The 11,403-nt window shown below is 41.4% G+C and overlaps 1 protein-coding gene across 1 annotated transcript in view; it reads right to left on the bottom strand.

The window, feature by feature from the left end:
• Window positions 1–9,415, bottom strand: part of LOC124011979 (potassium voltage-gated channel subfamily G member 2-like) — a 33,371-nt gene extending 23,956 nt beyond the window's left edge. Inside the window, exon 1 of the mRNA XM_046325275.1 lies at window positions 8,920–9,415. The gene's annotated coding sequence lies outside the window, so the exon portion shown is untranslated. The remainder of the gene's footprint in view (window positions 1–8,919) is intronic.
• Between the last annotated feature and the right edge of the window lie 1,988 nt (window positions 9,416–11,403).

Consider the following 11,403-nt stretch of genomic DNA (forward strand, 5'->3'; position numbering starts at 1 on the left):
AGAGAGAGGAATTTGTTAAGTTGTTGTGGTATTTAACACGTCGCTGAGGGCCTAAATGAGATGTTTCTCTTTAAAGGATTGTTTATCAAGGTTCACTAAATTAAAATAAATACAGAGCAATTAGCTGTGGAATGTCGACAATGAAAAGAACAAACTGTTTGGATATACTTGGTAAAACTTCCCGTGATTAATCTTTCACGGGCCATTGACTTTGTTTAGGACAACAGAAAAAGTGCAATTAATTCTGCAGCAATAATATCTTGCTTTAATCTTCTTATTCCAACATAGATTTTTATATCAGTATAACCACAGCTTCAGCTGATGAAACAAAAAAATGTGGCACTTTCCAATGGCACCTTTCAGTCTTACGACTGACAGAATGCAGCTCTGCGTAGCGAGGGTTAAATGATTCATACAAAGCCAAATTAGATCACAATGAACTACTGTCAGCCACAAAACTCCTCTTCATGATGCAGCCTCACACTAAAACTTTAATCGGTTTTGTTCACAAGAATGTTCTTGAACCTCAAAACAGGACACATTGTGACTGTTGGTGAATAAGAGGAAAACTTTACAAACTCTTCCAAAATCTTTTGAGAAACTCATATATACATATATATACACACACACACCGTACAGTTGAAGTCAGAAGTTTACGTACACCTTAGCCAAACACATTTAAACTCAGTTTCACAATTCCTGATATTTAATCCTAGTAAAAATTCACAGTTTTAGGTCAGTTAGGATCACCACTTTATTTTAAGAAGGTGAAATGTCAGAATAATAGTAGAGAGAATGACTTATTTCAGGTTATATTTCTTTCATCATATTCCCAGTGGGTCAGAAGTTTACATACACTCAATTAGTATTTGGTAGCATTGCCTTTAAATTGTTTAACTTGGGTCAAACGTTTTGGGTAGCCTTCCACAATAAGTTGGGTGAACTTGGCCCATTCCTCCTGACAAAGCTGGTGTAACTGAGTCAGGTTTGTAGGCCTCCTTGCTCGCACATGCTTTTTCAGTTCTGCCCACAAATGTTCTATTGGATTGAGGTCAGGGCTTTGTGAAGGCCACTCCAATACCTTGACTTAAGCCATTTTGCCACAACTTTAGAAGTATGCTTGGGGTCATTGTCCATTTGGAAGATCCATTAGCGACCCATTAACTTCCTGACTGATGTCTTGAGATGTTGCTTCAATATATCCACATAATTGTCCTGCCTCATGTTGCCATCTATTTTAATAATAATAATAATAATAATAATAATAATAATATAATAATAATAATAATATAATAATATATATAATAATAATATATGCCATTTAGCAGACGCTTTTATCCAAAGCGACTTACAGTCATGTGTGCATACATTCTACGTATGGGTGATCCAGGGGAACGAACCCACTACCCTGGCGTTACAAGCGCCATGCTCTACCAACTGAGCTACACAGGACCATTTGTGAAGTGCACCAGTCCCTCCTGCAGCAAAACACCCCCACATCACGATGCTGCCACCCCTGTGCTTCACGGTTGGGATGGTGTTCCTCGGCTTGCAAGCCTCCCCCTTTTCCCTCCAAACATAACGATGGTCATTATGGCCAAACAGTTCTATTTTTGTTTCATCAGACCAGAGGACATTTATACAAAAAGTATGACCGTTGTCCCTATGTGCAGTTGCAAACCTTATTCTGTCTTTTTTATGGTGGTTTTGGAGCAGTGGCTTCTTCCTTGCTGAGCGGCCTTTCAGGTTATGCCGATATAAGGACTCGTTTTACTGTGTACCTGTTTCCTCCAGCATCTTCACAAGGTCTTTTGCTGTTGTTCTGGGATTGATTTGCACTTTTCGCACCAAAGTACGTTAATCTCTAGGAGACAGAACTCCTCTCCTTCCTGAGCGGTATGACTCTGCGTGATCCCATGGTGCTTATACTTGCATACTATTATCTGTACAAATGAACATGGTGCCTTCAGGCGTTTGAAAATTGCTCGCAAGTATGAACCAGACTTGTGGAGGTCGACCATTTTTCTGAGGTCTTTCTTTTGATTGTCCCGTGAAGTCAAGCAAAGAAGCAGTGAGTTTGAAGGTTGGCCTTGAAATACATCCACAGGTGCACCTCCAATTGACTCAAATTATGTCAATTAGCCTATCAGAAGCTTTTAAAGCTATGACATCATTTTCTGGAATTTTCCAAGTTGTTTAAAGGCACAGTCAACTTAGTGAATTTAAACATCTGACCCACTGGAATTGTGATACACTGAATTATAAGTGAAATAATATGTCTGTAAACAATTGTTGGAAACATTACTCGTGTCATGCACAAAGTAGATGTCCTAACCGACTTGCCAAAACTATAGTTTGTTAACAAGAAATTTGTGGTGGTTGAAAAACAAGTTTAAATGACTCCAACCTAAGTGTATGTAAACTTCCGACTTCACTGTATATATTCTGTATACCTTCTGTATACCACCCCTACCTTGTCACAACACAAATGATTGGCTAAAACGCATTAAGAAGGAAATAAATTCCACAAATGAACTTTTAACAAGGCACACCTGTTCATTTAAATGCATTCCAGGGGACTACCTCATGAAGCTGGTTGAGAGAACGCCAAGAGCGTGCAAATCTGCCATCAAGGCAAAAGGTGGCTACTTTGAAGAATCTCAAATATAACAAATATTTTAATTTGTTTAACACTTTTTTTGGTCACTACATATGTGTTATTCCATACTTCACTATTGTTCTACAATGTAAAAACAAAAGTCAGTCCCTTCTCCAGCAACTGAAGTAGAGCGTTGAAAGCTGCTACACTAATGGCAAAGATGACAACCTAACGAGCTAGGGACAAGACTACAAACAGAATGATTTGACCTGGACACAATTTACTGCTGTGACAGGACAGACAGAAAGACAGAGGTGCATGGACTGAGAGACAGGGAGAAAGGGAGAGAGAGAGAGAAACAGAGAGGCAGAGAAACAGAGAGGAAGACAGACACGGTGACAGCATGAGAGAATATATGTATTAATGCTGTAATGTGTATGCATGAAAGACAACTGCAGATTTAGAAAGTCCAGAAGAAAACAAGGTTGGGCCAGGAGTATCCATCACCTGCTGATTAAACACAGCGAAACGTGTCAGTGCGCTCCAGTGCCTGGGTGGATTGGCTCAGTAACGCTCCTTTCACACGTACTGATGGGACAACCGAGGGGAAAATAAGCTCCAGATAAAATGTCACATCTTCTGCTGAAGCCTTGTGTGTTCTAATGTATTTACCACATGCTATTTGTTTTATTTTACAATGGGCAGAAGGGACACAACAATGGGAATGGATTCAGGGTCAAGTGCAGATAATTGAGTGTGTTTGTCCAGAGTTGGGTAGGTTACATTCTAATTCGATACATTTACTCGTTACCTGTCATCATAGTGGTCTCTGACTTGTGGTCAGACTCGCTCATGTGGAACAAACTTCCATTTACGCCTTTTTTAAATTGAATATCATTGACAAAACAGGTATTTTTGCAAACATCCTTTCTGAATTTAAAAGTAATCCAAGAAGTAATACTTTAGTTTTTCAAAAGTACCTGTAATCTGCTTACAATATTTTTCAGAGTAATTTAACTGATTACAATGAGTTTTTTTGTAATCAGATGACATGTAACTACATGTAATCAGTTACTCCCAACCCTGCGTATGTCAATAGATTTGCAACATACAAGCAGATGGATAAAACTCTTCTGTGTAGTGTACACAACTGTCATTGGTTAGCAATATCAGTCAAACCGGCCTCTCTCTCTCTCTCTCTCTCTCTCTCTCTCTCTCTCTCTCTCTCTCTCTCTCTCTCTCTCTCTCTCTCTCTCTCTCTCCTCAGAAAATGACAGGTCCATAAATGCACAGAACACCACCCCTGAGAGGAGGTGGTTATGGACCGTAACATAACACCCAGGAGACCTAAGGACCATACACTGTCGTCACATACAGGTCTAACATCTTAAATTTGATCACTCTTACTGCTGACAATTTTCCTGCACTGCATGGAATACAGATTAACTCAGTGATTTACATAAATTAACTGAAAACTTGCACTAACACACGGTTATATTAACAGAGTTGCACTTTTCATGTAGCCTACTTTTGTCCAGCTAATAGCCTAACCACCGATCAAGCAACAGTATGGACTAAAATTAAAATGCTTTTGCTGCAGGATTATTTTGCAACAACAATATTGGTCAAATTAAGACCCTACATCTTTATAATGGACCATGTATTCATACATATAGGACCTTTGACTAGTAGTCGACATAATAATGAATGCTGAGACAGTAGCCTGGTCCCAGATCCGTTTGTGCCGTCTTGCTAGTTAGACAGATCATCAATCTGAGGGTAGTACAATGCTTGGTCCTACATGCAGGACTACTGACAGATGTGAAACACAAGTCCTCTGTGACTTTGCACTGGTGGCAAGCTATAAGTAGCCTCACTCAGGTAGTGCTCACCAGTTGTGACCGCTGGAGGGACTACACCATCCTTCTCAAAAAGGAGTCCTGTGTCATCTCTGTAGTAAGATATTGTATCATAGCAACATGTCTACTCTACATATCCTGCCATACTAGAGTAATTTGGGCTTCCAACTTAATCTGTGATAGTGTCTGTAACAGTGCTCTGACGGTTTGGGGAAGAAGCCAATATCAATATTTGAAGGACTAAACGTTTATCTGCAGAGATAACAGAGAGCTGCTGTGCTGCTCTTTCAGCCATGGCTGTTCTAACATTGTGGAATTGGTTCTTTCCTTCTTAGTGCTGCTGGTGTTTGACTGAACTACTGAAACATGGAAGCATAGTCCTGCTTCACTAACCACTTTCACAAATTCACATTTACCATAAACATTCTGAAAGCCCAAGATGGGGTAATGAAAATGACAAAACCAAAAATCCGTTCTAATGAATTCACTTCAAATAGAAGTTCAGGTTATAAAACGTATTTTCTAAAGTCCATCTCCTGCCCTGGGGGGGTTATAGAAAAGAGTTTGTGTCACTCATTTCCTTGGATGCATGATAATTGTGACCTATTTAGGCAGCCCTGAAGGGTGCATTCATAAATTCACTCTGGCTATCTACTCCGATTTCATAGCACTCTCGTCTGAGTGTGCCAGAGCGCAGACTAACTGATGAATTTATGGACGCTCAACACCCGTTGACTATGGCCGGTGTCAGCAAATGTCGGCAAAAACGCATAATTAAATTGTTGTCAGCAGCAGTTACAGTCCCCAACGCTCTGGAGAACATGAAACCAGCCTAACCAGCTCTGTTAGGGTGAGTAAAATGGCCAGAGTGAAGTGTTCTCTCATTTGTGTCTGGAAGTAGCTAGCAAGCTAGCCAACATTAGGCAGTTAGCGTGGGTGCTTGACTACTGTTGTGAGGTCAGAACTCTCGGATCAACCCTACTCCTCGGCCAGGGCGTCCAGTGTGCGCTCTGAACGCCCCTATCAAATCACATTTTATTGGTCACATACACATGGTTAGCAGACGTTAATGTGAGTTTAGCAAAATGCTTGTGCTTCTAGTTTCGACAGTGCAGTAATATCTAACAAGTAATCTAACAATATCCCAACAACTACCTAATAAACACAAATCTAAAGGTGTGAATGAGAATATGTACATATAAATATATGGATGAGAGATGGCCGTGCGGCATAGGCAAGATGCAGTAGATGGTATAAAATACAGTATATACATGTGATATGTGTCACGTTCGTCGTATTGATGAGACCAAGGCGCAGCTTGATTTGAATACATTCTTCTTTATTACGAAGAACACTAAACAAACCGTGCCGCTAATCATAACGAGTGCTGACATGCAACTACACATAGACAATAACCCACAAAAACCAAAATGGAAAATGGCAACCTAAATAGGATCCCCAATCAGAGACAACGATAAACAGCTGTCTCTGGTTGGGAACCAATTCAGGCCACCATAGACCTAAATGTACCTAGACAATACCAAAACCCCATTGATATACAAAAAACCCTAGACAAGACAAAAACACACATACCACCCTCGTCACACCCTGACCTAACCAAAATAATAAAGAAAACAAAGATAATTAAGGTCAGGGTGTGACAATATGAGTAATGTAAGATATGTAAACATTATTAAAGTGGCATTATCTAAAGTGGCATTGTTTAAAGTGACTAGTGATCCATTTATTAAAGTGGCCAGTGATTGGGTCTCAATGTAGGCAGCAGCGTCTCTGAGTTAGTGATTTCTGTTTAGCAGTCTGATGGCTTTGAGATAGAAGCTGTTTTTCAGTCTCTCAGTCCCAGCTTTAATGCACCTGTACTGACCTCGCCTTCTGGATGGTAGTGGTGTGAACAGGCAGTGGCTTGGGTGGTTGATGTCCTTGATGATCTTTTCGGCCTTCCTGTGACATTGGGTGCTATAGGTGTCATGGAGGGCAGGTAGTTTGCCCCCAGTGATGCGTTGTGCAGACCACACCACCCTCTGGAGAGCCTTGCAGTTGAGGGTGGTGCAGTTGCCTTACCAGGCTGTGATACAGCCCGACAGGATGCCCTCGATTGTGCATCTGTAAATGTTTGCCAGGGTTTTGGGTGACAAGCCAAATTTCTTCAGCCTCCTGAGGTTGAAGAGGTGCTGTTGCGCCTTCTTAACCACACTGTCTATGTGGGTGTACCATTTTGGTTTGTCTGTAATGTGTACACCGAAGAACTTAAAACTTTCCACCTTCTCCACTGCTGTCCCTTCGATGTGGATAGGGGGGTGCTCCCTCTGCTGTTTCCTGAAATCCATGATCTTCTCCTTTGTTTTGTTGACATTGAATGAGAGGTTGTTTTCCTGACACCACACTCTGAGTGCCCTCACCTCCTCCCTGTAGACTGTCTCATCGTTGTTGGTAATCAAGCACACTACTGTTGTGTCATCTGCAAACTTGATGATTGAGGCATGCATGGCCACGCAGTCGAGGGTCAACAGAGAGTGGAGCTGAGCACATACCCTTGTGGGGCCCCAGTGTTGAGGGTCAGCGAAGTGGAGATTGGTTGTTTCCTACCTTCACCACCTGGGGGCAGGAGGTCAGAATGTCCAGGACCCAATTGCCCCTTCTGCGGAGTCGTTGTTTTCGGCCGGCTTCTGGGATTAGGTCCATTGTCCTGGGTTGTGGTCCAAACAGAGGATCCGCTTCGGGAAAGTCGCAATCCTGGTCGTAATATTGGTAAATTGACGTCACTCTTATATCTAATAGTTCTTCCCGGCTGTATGTAATAAGACTTAAGATTTCCTGGGGTAACAGTAAGAAATAATACATCAATAAATAAAATACTGCATAGTTTCCTAAGGACTCGAAGCGAGTCGACCATCTCTGTCGGCGCCATCTTTCAATCCTAGAGCTAAAGGCTTAAGAATGGACAATCTGACAACGGTCTGAATTTACGAATGCCTAGAGCGCACTATAGCACTCCTTGATTGAATTTACGAACACACCATTAATAAAAGCAATTATAAACTGCACCAGGTGAAAGTAGGTATTCAAAAATGACCTGTGAGCTATCCAGTGGACCAATACTCAGATGATCTATTGAAACAGAAAGGAATGGAATCTTAGTAGTTGGGTAGTTTTGAGAGAATGCAAGGTACAGTATCAGAGAAATAACCTTAAGGTAAAGACTTCGAGTCGCTGTTTGATGCACAGCAGAGCACTGGTTTCTGTACAGGCACCGGTATGAGAAGTCCATCAACAATAACACTTTCAGGCAAGTCTCTCTATGTTTCCACACATTTGCATCTTTACACAACCACACGAAACAGTGGGTTGTTTTTCTATTGGTAGAATGTGATGTATGAAATGTAGGTGGTCTATGGTGGCTGTATCATGTAGTTTATAGGTGGACATCAACGCTACACTAAGACTAACTTCCCCCTTGAGGGCTTTAAAGTTGATCGTGCCGATAGCATCGGCCTTGAAGGTAATCTCTCTCCCTGTACGTCCTCGCGTATTACATGGTCTGTCTATGTGGCTCCAGGAAACGTATAGGACAAATGGGAGAAGTGTCATGTGTACCAGCCTCCCGACCCCCAGTCCACATCCCTATACTTCCACCCGAACCCGAACCCCAGTCCAGACCGCACATCAACAAGTTAATGAAATGCGGGAGGAGTGTAAAATGTATAGATAATCCATACAGGCAGTAAAAGGAGAGCCCTTCGAGAGGGTAGGAGCTGTTTTAAAAGGGCGTATAACCCATTGACTTGAAAAGAACTCAATCTCCCAGGTATTGACTATTCACCTGTAAAAACAAATAGTCTGTATGGTGGATCCTCTGATAAGGCTCCATGATAGGTTCAAGACAGAGTTTAGCCTAGAGGGTAACATTTAGACGCCTGCAATAGAAACATCATTTCTATTGCGTTATATACAGTTATAGCCCCTTTTGTTTTGGGGTTATACAATTATTGGCATCCAGAATGCTTGCATGAGCCAAATTGGTCAAACCCGAATACTCCGGTTTAAAAGCCTATATTTGAAATAATCTAGAGATTGATTTTATATAGGAGACAACTTTCAACCTGTCTCTGTCAGATTTTGCCCATCTTGCAAAAAAGAGCCACTGCCGTAGCCTACCGTGCCTATGGATATGAGAGAGAGAGACCGAGAGACCGTTGGACAAGTAATTCATTGTAAGGGAAGGTTTAAAATGGTTTTTTTTTTTATCCACACAACATGCACGGTGAATAAACATTAGGCTAGCTAGCCTATAATATGGATGGACATTACAGCATAGCCGACAATAGCAGGGAAGCCCAAATTCGCCGCGCACTCCAACATTTACAAAAATAAATGCTGAATAAATATTTGTCTAAGTGTCTGTACAAACATTGAAATGTCATTCATGATTATCACACCTACCCGCTGTGTTCGGCTTGTGTCCATTGGCAGAGAACTTCCCCACATTTCGATCAGTTATGAAAGCGCATAAAATACATGATCCAATCTACTCCGTCCTCTGTATAAATGGTCCTAACATGGTTACTTGACTTTATACCAGGACAGGTGCACTCAGTCCCAGGTAACGTCACGTGCTTTACTTCTGAACCATTAGGAGCAAGTTTGAAGGTTTGGTAAACTTGCTGCACACCCGCATAGAATAATCTAAATACTGAACAATACTATGATTGTTTTAAATCGAAGGAACTGACATTAACAAAATAACCCACTCAACCGGACGAGACTCACGATAGAGCAGTTGGAAAAGACGCCGCGGATTTGAGAAGAGCCCAGCGTGAATGAATGGGGGTTGCTGCTCTGTGATAATTCCAATGTTACGTCTCTCCTCTGACTGTCTTGGAGTCCGACACCGCTCTGCTCACGTGACAAAATCGCGCTCCGCGGTGTGCTCCCTGCTCTGCTTCGCTTCTTCCCGGAATTGACTTCTGCTTCCAACAGCCAATTCAAGTAGCTCACACTGTGATTGCAGAATAATAAAATAAATCACGAGGCATACAAATCATTAAATGCGCACAAGTGAATTGAAGGCGTACAAATAAAATATAGGTTATGCATAATTCGAGTTTGGAACTTTCTGTTAGTTATAAAATATCGACGGGATAAACACAGCTAGGACTACTACAGTTATGTTACTGCATTATTAAATGGTTATAGCCTCCTCATTGTCCTATAATGGTGTAGGACTACCGTAGACTACGGTGTAGGCCTATGAAATAAATGGTTTAGAGTGATAGTCCACCAAATTGAGGGAAACCTAATAGATGAGGGGAAGTGAACGATGGTGAGGCAGTTGGTCCTCCTTGTGATGATCGATGCCTAACTTACAACGCAGGTTGAAGCCAGGCACAGAAATACATCATTTGTCTGTTCATTTCAGTGCTCAAGTCTGTTACAACATATATCAATACCATAGGACCCGTCTGCGTCACAAGGCTGTAATTGCTTAATGTGTTTGATGGATGAAGAAACAAAGCAAACCCGGATAATGATTACGTCACTAATGAGGGTCGGAAGGATGGACCTCTGTAGACGAACAGCCTGGTAACCGATGAGGGTTGACACAGGGCAGGTGATGACACAGGCCTTTTTACACTGATACTGCTTTGCCTATTCACCAGCACACCATTGACTGGAATGAACAATTGCCACACTCAGTGGTGACTGGATTAAGTTAGCCTCTCAAGAAATATTACATTAAATACAAATACAGAAATAGAGAGTTGGGGCCAGGAGTTTTTCCTGACCTGGTAACTCTGGACAATAGTTATGATGAGGTCTAACTATGAGAGCTTGAGCATTGGTGCCTTTCACTGTAAAGTCCATCAGTCAGCAGCTGACAGGTCCTAGTCCCTCACCTCTAGAGGGAGACAGAGAAGTCTATCCTACTGTTCAGTGATGATTAAAAGGGTTAACTAGCTGTTACCACTATGGCATATCAATGAAATAAAATCCTTTTGTGGTGAAGGATGACTCGGGTTATGATGTAATTCAGCTTCACCTGAAGATGTGAGGCCCAGTGGAATAATTTTACTGATAAAACTGCAAAACTTTGTTGAGGATAGAGTTAATTGGATTTTCTACATTGGGACATCACAAAGTCTCATCACAAAGAAAAACATCCCTCAGAAGTATCCAGCAAGAGAATAATGAGTAGTTAGATGAGATCTGGAGGAAATGCCTCCTTTTGTCTAGGCTTGATTCATAACGTTCCCTCAGACATTAAAATGTCTCTGTAACTTTATGATGGTACCAAAATGTCTAACCTTTGGTGGAAAAGATCAAGTTTTAGAGACTGTTCCCTAAAATAAACGTTTTTGGGGGGTTTGCCTGGAGCTAACCTTGTCCCCAGCCTCAAATTGCTGAGAGAAAGCTGACTTGTGGACAAGATTAACCTTGAACTATATGAAATGGGAAAAGATTAAGTTGTGTTAGAAAGAGTTATAGTCTATTGATTGACTGTTAATTACTTCTAAAGGCTTTTATGTCCTCAGGAGGTTTTCTGAGTGCACATTACAGGTTTACCTCTTCCTACCACCCTGTACAAGAAAGCAACAAATCAGCAGAAACTTGATTACACTAAAATGAGTAAACGTGAATTACATTACAGCACTATTAAACGGTCCCTACGGTTTGTGACATTAATGAATTACAGTGTTTAGAATGTGTAACATCAGCTTGGGAGGAGGTGGGTTTGATTTTCTAGGACCACACATACGTAAAATGTAGGCACCCATGACTGTAAGTCTATTTGGATAAAAGTGTCTGCTACGTGGTATATATCATTATTATTATTATGGTCTGCTTATACAGTATTTGGGCTCAAGAGTGGCGCAGCGATCAAAGGCACAGCATCTCAGTGCTAGAGGTGTCACTACAGACACCCTG

This window comes from Oncorhynchus gorbuscha, linkage group LG24 (assembly GCF_021184085.1).
Source record: "Oncorhynchus gorbuscha isolate QuinsamMale2020 ecotype Even-year linkage group LG24, OgorEven_v1.0, whole genome shotgun sequence".
NCBI lineage: Eukaryota > Metazoa > Chordata > Actinopteri > Salmoniformes > Salmonidae > Oncorhynchus > Oncorhynchus gorbuscha.